General features: G+C 43.0%; 2 protein-coding genes across 7 annotated transcripts in view; one reads left to right on the forward strand and one right to left on the reverse strand.

Annotated features, from left to right (window-relative positions):
* The window catches only part of LOC132396956 (chromatin complexes subunit BAP18-like), a 28,773-nt gene that overhangs the window by 9,904 nt on the left and 5,606 nt on the right, over nucleotides 1-13,263 (forward strand). The window lies entirely within an intron of this gene.
* LOC132396954 (uncharacterized) overlaps nucleotides 2-13,263 on the reverse strand; it is a 31,418-nt gene continuing 18,156 nt past the window's right edge. For 2 of the 3 annotated variants that reach the window (XR_009513195.1, XR_009513193.1), the window contains one exon: nucleotides 2-11,511. The gene's annotated coding sequence lies outside the window, so the exon portion shown is untranslated. The remainder of the gene's footprint in view (nucleotides 11,512-13,263) is intronic. The other variant, XR_009513194.1, reaches the window with a different exon arrangement.

Below are 13,263 nucleotides of genomic sequence, written 5' to 3' on the forward strand. Positions count from 1 at the left end.
CCTGGGGAGCAAGGGTGGAGGGTGATCTGGGGAGAAAGGGGAGTATGAAGCCCACGTCTTCCCCTTTACCGTCTCTTAGATTAGTAAGCTGAGTGGATGATGGAGGTAGGTACTCTCTTTAAGAAAAAGCTAAATGAACACTCAAATTGTCAAGGCATGAAGTGGGGTTACTGTTAGTGGTCAACCTGGGCACGGTGTGTCAAAGGGCCCTTCTGTGTACTGTGCTTCTATAAGGTAGTTCTTGGCAGTCAGCTGGCCTGTCATGTAAAGAATTCTGACAGCAACCTAGCAGCACTGTTTTTTAATTACAACATAAAAAAGTACAGCTCTGAAACAGGCTCTTCGCCCCATCTAGTCCATTTAAACGGCCCACTCCCATTGACCTGCACCAGTACTGTAGCCCACCATATACCTACCATCCCGAATCAGGTTTATTATCACTGGCATGTGCCGTGGAATTTGTTCAATGCAATAGGTAATATAGAAGAAGAAAAATAATAAGTAAATCAATTACAGTATACGTATATTGAATAGATTAAAATTTGTGCAATAATACATATATTTAAAAAAAAAAGTGAGGTAGTGTCCAAGGGTTTAGTGTCCATTTAGGAATCAGATGGCAGAGGGGAAGCTGTTCTTGAATCGCTGAGTGTGTGCCTTCAGGTTTCTGTATCTCCTACCAGATGGTAACAGTGAGAAAAGGGCACGCCCTGGGTGCTGGAGGTCCTTAACAATGGATGTTGCCTTTCTGAGACACCGCTCCCTGAAGGTGTCCTGGATACTTTGTAGGCTAGTACCCAAGATGGAGCAGACTAAATTTACAACCCTCTGCAGCAGCTTTCGGTTCTGTGCAGTAGCCCCCCCCCCCCATTACCAGACAGTGATGCAGCCTGTCAGAATGCTCTCAAAATAGAAGTTTTTGAGCGTATTTGTTGACATACCAAATCTCTTCAAACTCCTGATGTAGTCGCTGATTTGCTGCCTTTATAACTGCATCAACATGTTGGGACCAAGTTAGGTCCTCTGAGATCTTGACACCCAGGAATTTGAAACTGCTCACTCTCTCTATTTCTGATCCCTCTATGAAGATTGGTATGTGTTCCTTCATCTTGCCCTTCCTGAAGTTTACAATCAGCTCTTTTATCTTACTGACGTTGAGTGCAACGTTATTGCTGCGACACCACTCCACTAGTTGGCTTATCTCGCTCTCGTCACCCCCTGAGATTCTACCAACAGTGGTTGTATCATCAGCAAATTTATAGATGGTATTTGAACTATGCGTAGCCACACAATCGTGTGTACAGAGAGTAGAGCAGCGGGCTAAGCAGGTTTGATCATCAGCGAAGACAAGATATTATCACCAATCTGCACAGATTGTGGTCTTCTGGTTAGGAAGTCAAGGATCCAATTGCAGAGGGAGGTACAGAAGCCCAGGTTCTGTAACTTCTCAATCAGGATTGTGGGAATGATGTGTTAAATGCTGATCTATAGTGAATGAACAGCATCCTGGTGTTGGTGTTTGTGTTGTCCAGGTGGTCTAAGGCTGTGTGAAGAGCCATTGAGATTGTGGTGATAGGCAAATAGGTCAACTATGTACCTATCTAAACTTCTCTTAAACAGTGAAATAGAACTCGTAAGCATCATGCTGGCAGCTCATTCCGCACTATCACAACCCTCTGAGTGAAGATGTTTCCCCTCATTTTCCCCTTAAATTTCACTTTTCACCCTTAATCTATGACCTCTTGCAATCCCACCCAACCTCCGTGGAAAAGGCCTGCTTGCATTTACCATATCTATATCCTCATAATTTTGTATGCCTCTATCTCCTCTTAATCTTCTGTTTCAAGGAATAAAGTCCTAGCCTCATCAATCATTCCTTGTAACTCACTTCCTTCAGATCTGGCAACATTTTTTTCAACCTTATTTACATCTGTCCTGTAGATAGGTGACCTAAGCCGCACACCTATTCTAAGACCTATCTAATCTTCCTTTTCTACATAACTTTCCATTTTTCTGTCATCCTTGTGCCTAAGAGTTTCTTAAATGCCACTAATGTATCTGCCTCCACCATCACCCCTTGTAGGTTCTCCACGCACCCACCACTCACCGGAACGTACCTCTGGCATGTCCCCTATACTTCCTCCGATCCCCTTAAAATTATGCCCCCTTCTTTTAGCTATTTCTGCCCTGTGGGAAAAGTCTCTGTCTGTCTATTCTATCTATGCCTCATCCTGTACACCTCTCATCCTCCTTTGTTCCATAGGGAAAATTCATAGCTTGTTCAGCCTGTCTTCAATAGACATGCCCTCTAGTCCAGTCAGCATCGTAGTAAATCCCTGTAGTTAAATAATTACTGATGTCAAATAAAAATTGAAACATTCCTTTAAAAGAAGTATACTAAATATAAAATGTTTTTTATTAATCATTTGCAGTTTCAGATATTTTTGTTATTTTTCTTGTCCACAATGCTTGCTATTTCATTACACTCAGTGGGCATTTTATTAGGTACACCTGTACACTTGCTCAATAATGCAAATATCTAATCAGCCAATCATGTGGCAGCAACTCAGTGCATAAAACCATGCAGACATGGTCAAAAGGTTCAGTTGTTGTACTGACCAAATGTCAGAATGGGGAAGAAATGTGATCTAAGTGACATTGACTGTTGGTGCCAGACAGGGTGGTATGAGTATCTCAGAAATTGCTGAATTCCTGGGATTTTGATGCACAGCAGTCTCTAAAGTTTAAAGAGAATGGTGTGAAAAGACCAAAACAAACATCCAGTTTGGCAGAGTGGCAGTTCTGTGGGTGAAAGTGCCTCGTTATTGAGAGATGTCAAAGAAAAATGGCCAGACTGCTTCAATCTGACGGAATCAGAATCAGGCTTAATATCACCAGCAAATGCCTTTACAGCAGCAGCATGATGCGATACATGATAATAGAAACATTTTTACAGAATTACTGTCAGTTTTATATATAGTTGAATAACTAGTGCAAAATAGAAATAAAAGTAGTGAGCAAGGTGACAGTAACCACTTTACAACAGTGGTATGCAGAAGAGCATCTCTGAACACACAACATGTCAAACCTAAAAGTGGATAGATAGCAGCAGGAGGAGATCAGAATTGGTTCCATTCCTGTGGCCACTTTATTAGTGACACTCCTGTACCTAATTAGTGGCCGCTGAATGTAAAATGTTGCCCCAGTGAAAGATTAAAAACCAGAAATTTAGGTCAATTCGGGTAACCTACCTTAATTCCATTGGAAAAGATAGCAGACAATGCTGGAATTTCTGCATAGAAAAGCTATAAGTGAAATCTCAAAGTTGCTGCAAGATCTAGAGTGATATTTCATAAAATTCACTCCTGCACTATTTATCTCATTGAGTTTCAAATGAATAGAAGTTGAAAGCACTTTGAATAGAGCTAATATAGGCAACGTCCATTATTAAGGACCTCCATCACCCAGGACATGTCCTCTTCTCATCAGGAAGTACAGGAGCCTGAAGGCACACACTCAACGATTCAAGAACAGCTTCTTCCCCTCTGCCATCTGATTTCTGAATGGATGTTGAATCCGTGAACTCTACTTCACTTTTTATAATATTATTTCTGTTTTTGCACTATTTTTAATCTATTTGATAAATGTGTGCTTACTGCAATTTACTTTTTGCTTTCTGTTTAATGTATTGCATTGTACTGCTGCTGCTAATTTAACAAATTTCACGACATATGCTAGTGATAATAAACCTGATTCGGATTCTAATATAAAACAGAGTACAGTACAGGTTTAAGCCATTCCACCCACAATGTTGTATCGAACGAGCTAAAAAGCAAATCAAAAACATTCAAACGTTAATCCTTCCTTATCTGTCCATCTCCATTCATGTGCCTATCTAAACATCTAAAAGCCTCTAATGTGTTTGCCTCTGCCACCATTACCAGCAACGCATTCCAGTCGTCCACCAGTCTATGAGCAAAAAAACTTACCCTTCACATCCTTTTGAACCTAACCCCTGTCACCTTCAATGAATGCCCTCTAGTTTTAGATATTTCTACCCTGGGAAACAGGTGCTCCCTGTCTATCTATGCCTCTCATAATCTAGTAAACCTCTATCAGATCTCCCCTCTGCCTTTTTGTGTTTGCAGTTGTTGTCTTTTGCAGATTGGTTGTTTGTCTATCTTTGTTATATGTGGTTTTTCATTGATGCTATTGTGTTGCTCCGTATTTGCTGTGAATCTCGGTAGTATGTGGTGACATATATGAATGGACTTTGATAATCAAATTACTTTGTAGGGAAATACAGGCTTAGAAGAAACGAGTATAATTGTCATCACCATGTGACTTGTTGTATGACGTGTGCAATCATGATCTTTGGCTGTGATTGTTTTTGGCAAATTTGTTTTACACAAGTAGTTTGCCATTGCCTCCTTCTGGGCAGTGTCTTTATAAGGCAAGTGACCCCAGCCATTTTCAATATTCTTCAGAGATTGTCTGCCTGGCATCAGTAATCGCATAACCAGGTCTTGTAATGTGCACCAGCTGCTCGTACGACGGCCCACCACCTACTCTCGTGGCTTCGCATGACCCTGATCAGGGGTGAGGGGAATGCTAAGCAGTTGCTACACCTTGCCCAAGAGTGAGCTGTAGGCTAGCGAGGGAAGGAGCACCTTACACTTCCTTTGGTAAAGATTTATCTCCACCCTGCCACCCATAGGAACATATAAAAAGCCAAATATTCCTGTCAAATTTTGGTTATGCAAAGTTATAATTACAAAAAGCACTGATATCAAAAGACATAGGAGCAGAATCAGGCAATTCGGTCCTTTGAGTCTGTTCTGCCATTCCATCATAGCTGATTTATTAAACCTCTCATTTGATCATACCTCTCAACCTCATTTTCCTGCTTTCTCTCCGTAACGATTGACACCCAGACTGATCAAGAATCTATCAACCTGTGCTTTAAATGCAGCCAATGATTTGGCCTCCAAAGCCGCCTATGGCAAAAAATTCCAACAATTCACCCACCCCCTTCCTACTATAGAAAACATTTTCTCCACATTCACTCTATTTGGTTCTTTCAATAATCGATAGGTCAATGAGTTCCTGTCTCATACTTATAAACTCTAGTGAGTACACCCACAGCCATCAAACACTCCTCATATCTTTTAATGGAATACTGTGATAAGGGCTTGCCAGTTTGGGAATGTGATCATGTAAATTTTAAAAGCCTAGATGGTGGAACATCGGTGCAAAGAAACAAAGTGTTTTAACTCAGTTCGAAATAAAAAGCCGATTAATGCTTTCGCAGCAATATATTGTGACCAGGCTTGAAGAACATATATAACCATATAACAATTACAGCAGGGAAACAGGCCATCTTGGCCCTTCTAGTCCGTGCCAACTGCTTACTCTCACCTAGTCCCACCTACCTGCACTCAGCCCATAAACCCTCCATTCCTTTCCTGTCCATATACCTATCCAATTTTTTTTAAATGACAAAACCAAACCTGCCTCTACCACTTCTACTGGAAATTCGTTCCACGCAGCTACCACTCTCTGAGTAAAGAAGTTCCCCCTCATGTTACCTCTAAAATTTTGCCCCTTAACTCTCAACTCATGTCCTCGTTTGAATCTCCCCTACTCTCGATGAAAAAAGCTTATCCACGTCAACTCTATCTATCCCCCTCATAATTTTAAATACCTCTATCAAGTCCCCCCCCACCAACCTTCTACGCTCCAAAGAATAAAGACCTAACTTGTTCAACCTTTCTCTGTAACTGAGGTGCTGAAACCCAGGTAACATTCTAGTAAATCTCCTCTGTACGCTCTCTATTTTGTTGACCTCTTTCCTATAATTCAGTGACCAGAACTGTACACAATACTCCAAATTTGGCCTCACCAATGCCTTGTACAATTTTAACATTACATCCCTAGTCCTATACTCAATGCTCTGATTTATAAAGGCCAGCATACCAAAAGCTTTCTTCACCACCCTATCCACATGAGATTCCACCTTCAGGGAACTATGTACCATTATTCCTAGATCACTCTGTTCTACTGCATTCTTCAATGCCCTACCGTTTACCATGTATATCCTATTTGGATTATTCCTACCAAAATGTAGCACCTCACACTTATCAACATTAAACTCCATCTGCCATCTTTCAGCCCACTCTTCTAACTGGCCTAAATCTCTCTGCAAGCTTTGAAAACCCACTTCATTATCCACAATGCCACTTATCTTAGTATCATCTGCATACTTACTAATCCAATTTACCACCCCTCATCCAGATCATGGTTCCTCTTAGCAGTTAGTTTGACTAGTGTGTGTATTTAGGATTAATCCTTAACCATGAGATTCTTTGAGCCACACGGACACAGACCCAGACATGACAAACGTACATGCACGCATACGCCCACACAGACACATTGCTGGAATAACTCAACAAGTCAGGCAGCACTGATAAAGGAAAATAAACATCGTTGTTTTGGGCCAAAACCCATTATGGAGGGGTTAATATCTCATTTTGCAAATGCCTTGGTCTCTGTTTAGTGGGCATATAGAAAAGCTGACAATGGGCCTGTTCTAGGATGATGAACAGCCAAACAGGAAGTACCCCTCCAAATCCCTTCCCTAACTAATTAATTCCTTTCCAGTAATAGATGAAAAGAAGTTTCATATGAATTACTGCCACTTGCTTTTGAATGTTTATTTGAGGAATGCGATATTGTCTGTAATTACCAAAGGACCTAGTCTTCCTCATTCTGGATAACTGCTGGCTAAAGCTTACTTGGTCATTCAGTGGTCACTTTACAGGTACCTTCTGTACCTAATGAAGTGGCCACTGAGTATGTTTGTGATTTTCTGCTGCTGTAGCCCGTCCACTTCAAGGTTTGATGATCATTCAGAGATGATCTTCTGCACACCTCTGTTCTAATGTGGTTGTTTTGGGCTGCTGTTGCCTTCCTGTCAGTTTGAACCAGTCTGGCTATTCTCCTCTGAACTCTCTCATTAACAAGGTGTTTTCGTCGGCTAACTGGATGTTCTTTTGTTTCTCACAGCATTCTCTGTAATCTCTAGAGAGTGTTGTGCATGAAAATGCCAGGGAATCGTGGATGGCACAATAATGCAGTAGTTACTTTGCAATGCTTTGCAGTTCCAGTAACCTGGGTTGAATTTCCACAGCTGTCTGCAAGGAGTTTGCATATTCTCCCCATGACTGCATGGGCTTCCTCTGGGTGCTCTGGTTTCCTCCCACAATCCCAAGATGTGCTGGTTGGTTGGTTAATTGGTCATTGTAAATTGTTTCCTGATTAGGCTCGAGTTAAATTGGGTTACTGGACGGTGTGACTCGAAGGGCCTATTCCACGCTGCATGGTGATAAAATTAAATAATTAATAGATAGATAAATCAGCCATTTCTGAAATACTCAAGCTATCCATTTGGTGCCAACAATCATTCCACAGTCAGTCACGTATTTCTTCAACATTCTGATAATTGGCTGATGAATGAGCAGGTTACCTAATAATGTGGCTACTGAGTGTAGATGAGAAGTGCCAAGTGATTTACTGCCTCTTGCATTTGAACGTTTATTGGAGGAACACGATGCGCCCTATATTCACCAAAAGACCACCTCATGCTCGTTCTGGATAACCGCTGGCTAAAGCTTGTTTGTAGTTTATGATGCAAAGAGTGGCCTGAAATGCATTTCATGTCTCTTGACCATTTCAAAATGTAATTGTTTTCCCCTTAATTTTCATTATCCATTCTCCAATGTGCCCTCTTTTTCCTTATCTCACTGGCACCGCCAACTCCTCTCTGCCTCTTCCCCTGTCCCCTCTACATGTCCATCACCTACACATTCCCTCCTTCCAGTTCTCCTTGCCTACTTCCCTTCATTTCATGGTCCATAGTCCCCTCTTAAACAAATTCAAAGTTCAAAGTGCATTTATTATCAAAATATGTATGCACTGTACAACTTTGAGATTCGTCTCCTAACAGGCAGCTACAAAGCAAAGAAATCCAAAGAACTCATTTAAAAAAAGAGCGTCAAACACCCTAGTGTGCAGTGAAAAACAACAAATCATGCAAGCAATAACCGCAAGTAAATTGCATTCTGAAGTCTGAGACTCATAGTTCAATGCAGAGCCGAGCAAACGCTGCAGAGCAGCGAGCCAAACCGGACTTCCCTCGTCTCGGGTCAGACACCCTGACCTTTTCAATCTGGCCTGGTGCATAAGTTGTTGTCCAAACATTGGGTTTGGTGGCTTCGATACGCTCTGAGGCTTGGACCCCGCCATCTTACTTCCATCTTCCTCAGCTCTTTGTCACTTCCATGGATCAGCTTTCTTCACCATACATACTTACACGTATTAGCAATTTGCTGTGGCATGTTCGCATGACTTGAAGCAATAAACATCAACGTTCAAAGTTAAAACAAATTAAATTAAAAATAAAGTTGGAGGTTAAAGTGTGGACATGGAAAGCAATGTGCATAAACATTTAAACATGTGCAAGTATTTACAATGTAAACATTATAACAAGAGGTTTAAAGTATTTACAATCCAATGCAGTGACTGAGGCGGTAGGTAGACGAGTGGAGGAGGGTTAATTAGAATGGTTGATCAGATTAACTGCCTGGGGGAAGAAACCACTTCCTCTCGGGTTTTTGCCTCGATCCCACTCTTCCCACCCTTTCTCACCTGCTTACCATTCCCCCTCACTTAGATCCACCCATCACCTACCAGCTCTTACCACTTCTTCCCCACCTTTTTTATCTCTTTCCAGCCCTGCTGAAAGGTCTCAGCCTGAAACATCAACTCTTCATTTCTCTCCACAGATGCTGCCCGAATGGGTTCCTCCTGCACTTTGTGTCTGTCACTCCAGATTTCAAACATCTATGGTCTCTCGTGTCTCTGAAATTTAATCACATTGCCATTCAGTTGTCAGGACCCCAAGCTCTGCATTTTCCTCCCTCGGCCTCTCTTCCTGTTCCTCTGAACCACAACGAGAGGGGAGACCAACAGTTTGCTGTTTCGATATTACAATCTGCTGTTTTGATATCACAATCTGCCCCATCACTTAACTGAACTCCCCCCGACCAGTAGGTTTCTCTCATGAGTGCAGAAACCTACTTTCGATAGCAGCATACACCACCTGCCTGCTATCTCAATGCTTCAATCTCTTGGTAATGTTTCAGTCGGTGAGGAATCGGGTTGTTCACAGGGTCTCACCCCGAAGGCACATGTCTTCCAGGCTGCATCTGGAGATATCGAAATGCCAGGCTGCCCAGCGAGTTCTAAGTAAGAACCCCCTGCGTGTGAAGAACATACTTTGAGAGCAGCAATAGATCATGTCTCCAATCGGACCCCAGCCATCTTGAAAAGGAAAAAGGGGAGAATTAAACTTTTGCTGGTGAACTGGAAGAAGTCACCCAAGTTCAAAAAAACCTCTGGTGCCATCTGTAGCTTTTGTTGTCTTAAGTGATTCAGTCACAATTTAGTGGGTTCAGTTTCAGTGTAGAGAGGGTGAAAATGGGCTTGTCATAAATTGATGAGAGAGCCAGTGGCGAGACAGGTCACCATGTTCATGCCAGCCATTTGCAGTCATTCTATCCTAACTTGTTTAGTTCTCATATTCTTGTCAATTTCCCTGCCTCCTTTAATTTTATCATTTGGTTCAGGAAAGCAACCAATTTAATCAAGGACCCCTGCAACACCGATCATTCTCCTTTCCCCCTTCTATTGGTCAGAAGATACAAAAGCTTAGGAATATATATATATCACCATATTCAAGGACCGTTTCTATCCCATGGATGTATCTGACCTTGATGTCACCCTTGCACTTTTTCTGCCTGTCTATATAGAGACCACTTTATTATTAGATACACCTGTATACTTTCTCCTTAATGCAAATATCTAATCAGCCAATCATGTGGCAGCAACTCAATGCAGAAAAGGATTCAGACATAGTCAAGAGGTTCAATTGTTGTTCAGACCAAACATCAGAATGGGGAAAAAATGTGATGTAAGTGACTCTGACTGTGGAATGATTCTTGGTGCCAAATAGGGGTGGTTTGAGTATCTCAGATCTGAACTGTTGATCTGGGATTTTCATGCACAACAGTCTCTAGAGTTTACAGAGAATGTTGTGATAAACATTAGACATCCATAAATGCCCTGTTAATGAGAGAGTTCAAAGGAGAATGGCCAGAATGGTTCATGCTGTCAGGAAGGTGACACAGACTCAAATAACCATACACTACAACAGTGGCGTGCAGAAGAGCATCTCTGGATGCATAACACATGGAACCTTGAACGGCTACAGCAGCAGAAGACTATGAGCCACTTTATTAGGTACAAGATCTGCCTCATAAACATAGAATAGTACAGGCCATTTGTCCCACAATGCCCACGACCCTTAAACCCTGCCTCCCATATAACCCCCCCCCCCACCTTCAATTCCTCCATATACAGTCGGCCCTCCTTAAACGCGGGGGGACTGGTTCTGAGACTCCTCTCCCCCCCCCCCGCGGATACCAAAAAATGCGGATGCTCAAATCCCTTATTTAACCTGTCTCAATGCGGTGGTCTTTAGGACCCAGCGGAACCCCGGACTTTACTTGTCTCAGTGCGGTGGACATTAGGACCCGGCAGCGCAGCTCAGCTCTGAATCCACTGTGTTTCTTTTCACAAAAATAATCATGATTAAAAATAAGGTGGAAGTAATAAAATGATTGGAAAGAGGTGAAGTGCTATCAGTCATTGGAAAAACGTTAGGCTACAGTTGGTCAATGATCGGAACAATTTTAATGGAACATGTGAAAGGCCCTGCCCCAATGAAAGCTATAATTATTATTAAGCAACGCAGTGGTTTAATTATTGAAATACGTATGTTTCTTAAGTGTTTTATATGCATGGAAAGGTAAAATATGTACTATATACTAAGAAAAACATTTGACTAACTGACACTAAATAATACCAGATGTACCTGTTCTGACTTAAAGTCGGACTCAGGAACGGAACTCATTCATAACCCGGGGACTGCCTGTACTTCAAAGTCATTTCTAGATTATTTATAATACCTAATACAATGTAAATGCTATGTAAATAGTTGTTATACTGTATTGTTTAGGGAATAATGACAGGAAAAAATAGTCTGTACATGCTGAAACAACGAGTGCTGGAGAGAGAACTTACGGGTTTACCCGATTTGTGGTTGGTTGAATCCGCGCATGCGGAACCCGCGGATAAGGAGGACCAACTGTACCTGTCTAGTAGTCTCTTGAATTTCAGTCGTGTATCTGCCTCCACCACTGACTCAGGCAGTGCATTCCATGCACCAACCACTCTGAGTGAAAAACCATCCTCTAATATCCCCCTTGAACTTCCCACCCCTTACCTTAAAGCCATGTCCTCTTGTATTGAACAGTGGTGCCCCGGGGAAGAAGCAGTGGGTGTCCACTCTATCTCAAAGTGGCTTCTGAGTATACACGAGTATAGAATGATCTGTGTGGGTGGCACGCAAACACAAATTTTAGTTTACTGTACATGTGAAAACAATAAACCAGTTACCAATCTAGCAACGAGTTACTGTAGCCGGTTATCCTACTCACCTGCATGACTCTGGGATATGAGAGGAAACCAGGGTTGGGGGGGGGGGGGTACTCATGCAGCTGCACCAATAACGTGCAAACTTACACACACGCACACCGCCACCGCCGAACTGGGTCTCTGGAGCCGTCAGGCAGCAGCTCTACCAGCCACACCACTGTGCCTCTATCTTAAGCTATTGCCGTTCACATTGAACTTTGCTTACACAGTATCTGAAGTACTACATGTAGCTCCGATTACAAAGAAAAGGTGGTGGGGGTGAAGGGAGAAACACAAGGTGATAGGTGAAACCTGGAGGGAGAGTGGTGTAGTAAAGAGCTGACTGATGAAAGAGATACCGGGCTAGAAAAGGGGGAATCTAACAGCAGAGGATAGAAGGCCATGGTAGTGAGGGGGGGGGGGGGGGGGGAGTAGTACCAGAGGGAGGCAATGGCAGGCGAGGAGATAAAGTGAAAGAGGGAAAAGGGGTTGGGGGATGGTGAAGGAGAGATGGGGGACATTACAGAAGTTTGAGAAATCGATGTTCATGCCATCAGGTTGGAGGCTACCCAGATAGAATATAAGATGTTATTCTTCCAACCTGAGTGTGGCCTCATTGCGACAGTAGAGGAGGCCATGGATTGACGTGTCAGAATGGGAAGTGGAATTAAAATGAGAGGCTACTGGGAGATCCTGCTTTTTCTGGCAGATGCAGTGTAGGTGCTTGGTGAAGTGGTTTCCCAATCTATACGGAGTCTGACTGATGTACAGGAACACAGTAAATGACCCCAACAGACTCTCAGGTGAAGTGTCGCCTCACCTGGAAGGACTGTTTGGGGCCCTGAATGGTAGTGAGGGAGGGAGGGAGGGAGGTCAGTGGGTAGGGAACGATCCCTGCGGAAAGATGTGCTTGGTGGTGGGATCGTGTTGGAGGTGGCGTAAGTTCCGGAAAATTATGTGCTGGACGTGGAGGCTGGTGGGCTAGTAGGTGAAGATAAGAGGAACCTTATCCGTGGTGGAATGGCGGGAGGATAGGGTGACAGCAGATGTGTATGAAATGGAAGAGATGCAGTTGAGGGCAGCATTGATGCTGGAGAAATGGAAGGCCATTTCTTTAAAAATGGGGGACATTTCCTTCGTTCTGGAATGAAAAGCCTCATCCTGAGAGCCGACATGGTGGAGACAGAGGAATTGAGAGAAGGGGAAGGCGTTTTTACAGGGTAGGTAGAGGTACAGTCCAGGTAGCTTTGGGATTTCATAGGTTTATAATAGACATCAGTAGATAAGCTGTCTCCAGGGGCAGAAAGATCGAGAAAGCAAAGGGAGGTTTCTGAAATGGACCAGGTAAATTTGAGAGCAGGGTGGAAGCCAGAGGCAGAGTTGATGAGCTCTGCATGGGTGCAGGAAGTAGCACCAATGTAGTCATCGATGTAGTGTAGGAAAAGTGCAGGCCGGTCACCTGTGTAGGCTTGGAACATAGAATATTGCACATAGCCGACAGGCAGCCATAGCTGGGACCTACGCAAGCACCCATGTTTACACCTTTTGTTTGGGGGGGGGGGGGAGCCAAAGTAAAATTATTGAGAGAGGACAAATTCCACTGGACAGAGGAGAGTGGTGGAGGGGAACTGGTTGAATATGGTGTCCAGAAAGAAACAGCTGTAAGAG

Source organism: Hypanus sabinus, chromosome 7 (genome assembly GCF_030144855.1).
Source record: "Hypanus sabinus isolate sHypSab1 chromosome 7, sHypSab1.hap1, whole genome shotgun sequence".
Lineage (NCBI taxonomy): Eukaryota > Metazoa > Chordata > Chondrichthyes > Myliobatiformes > Dasyatidae > Hypanus > Hypanus sabinus.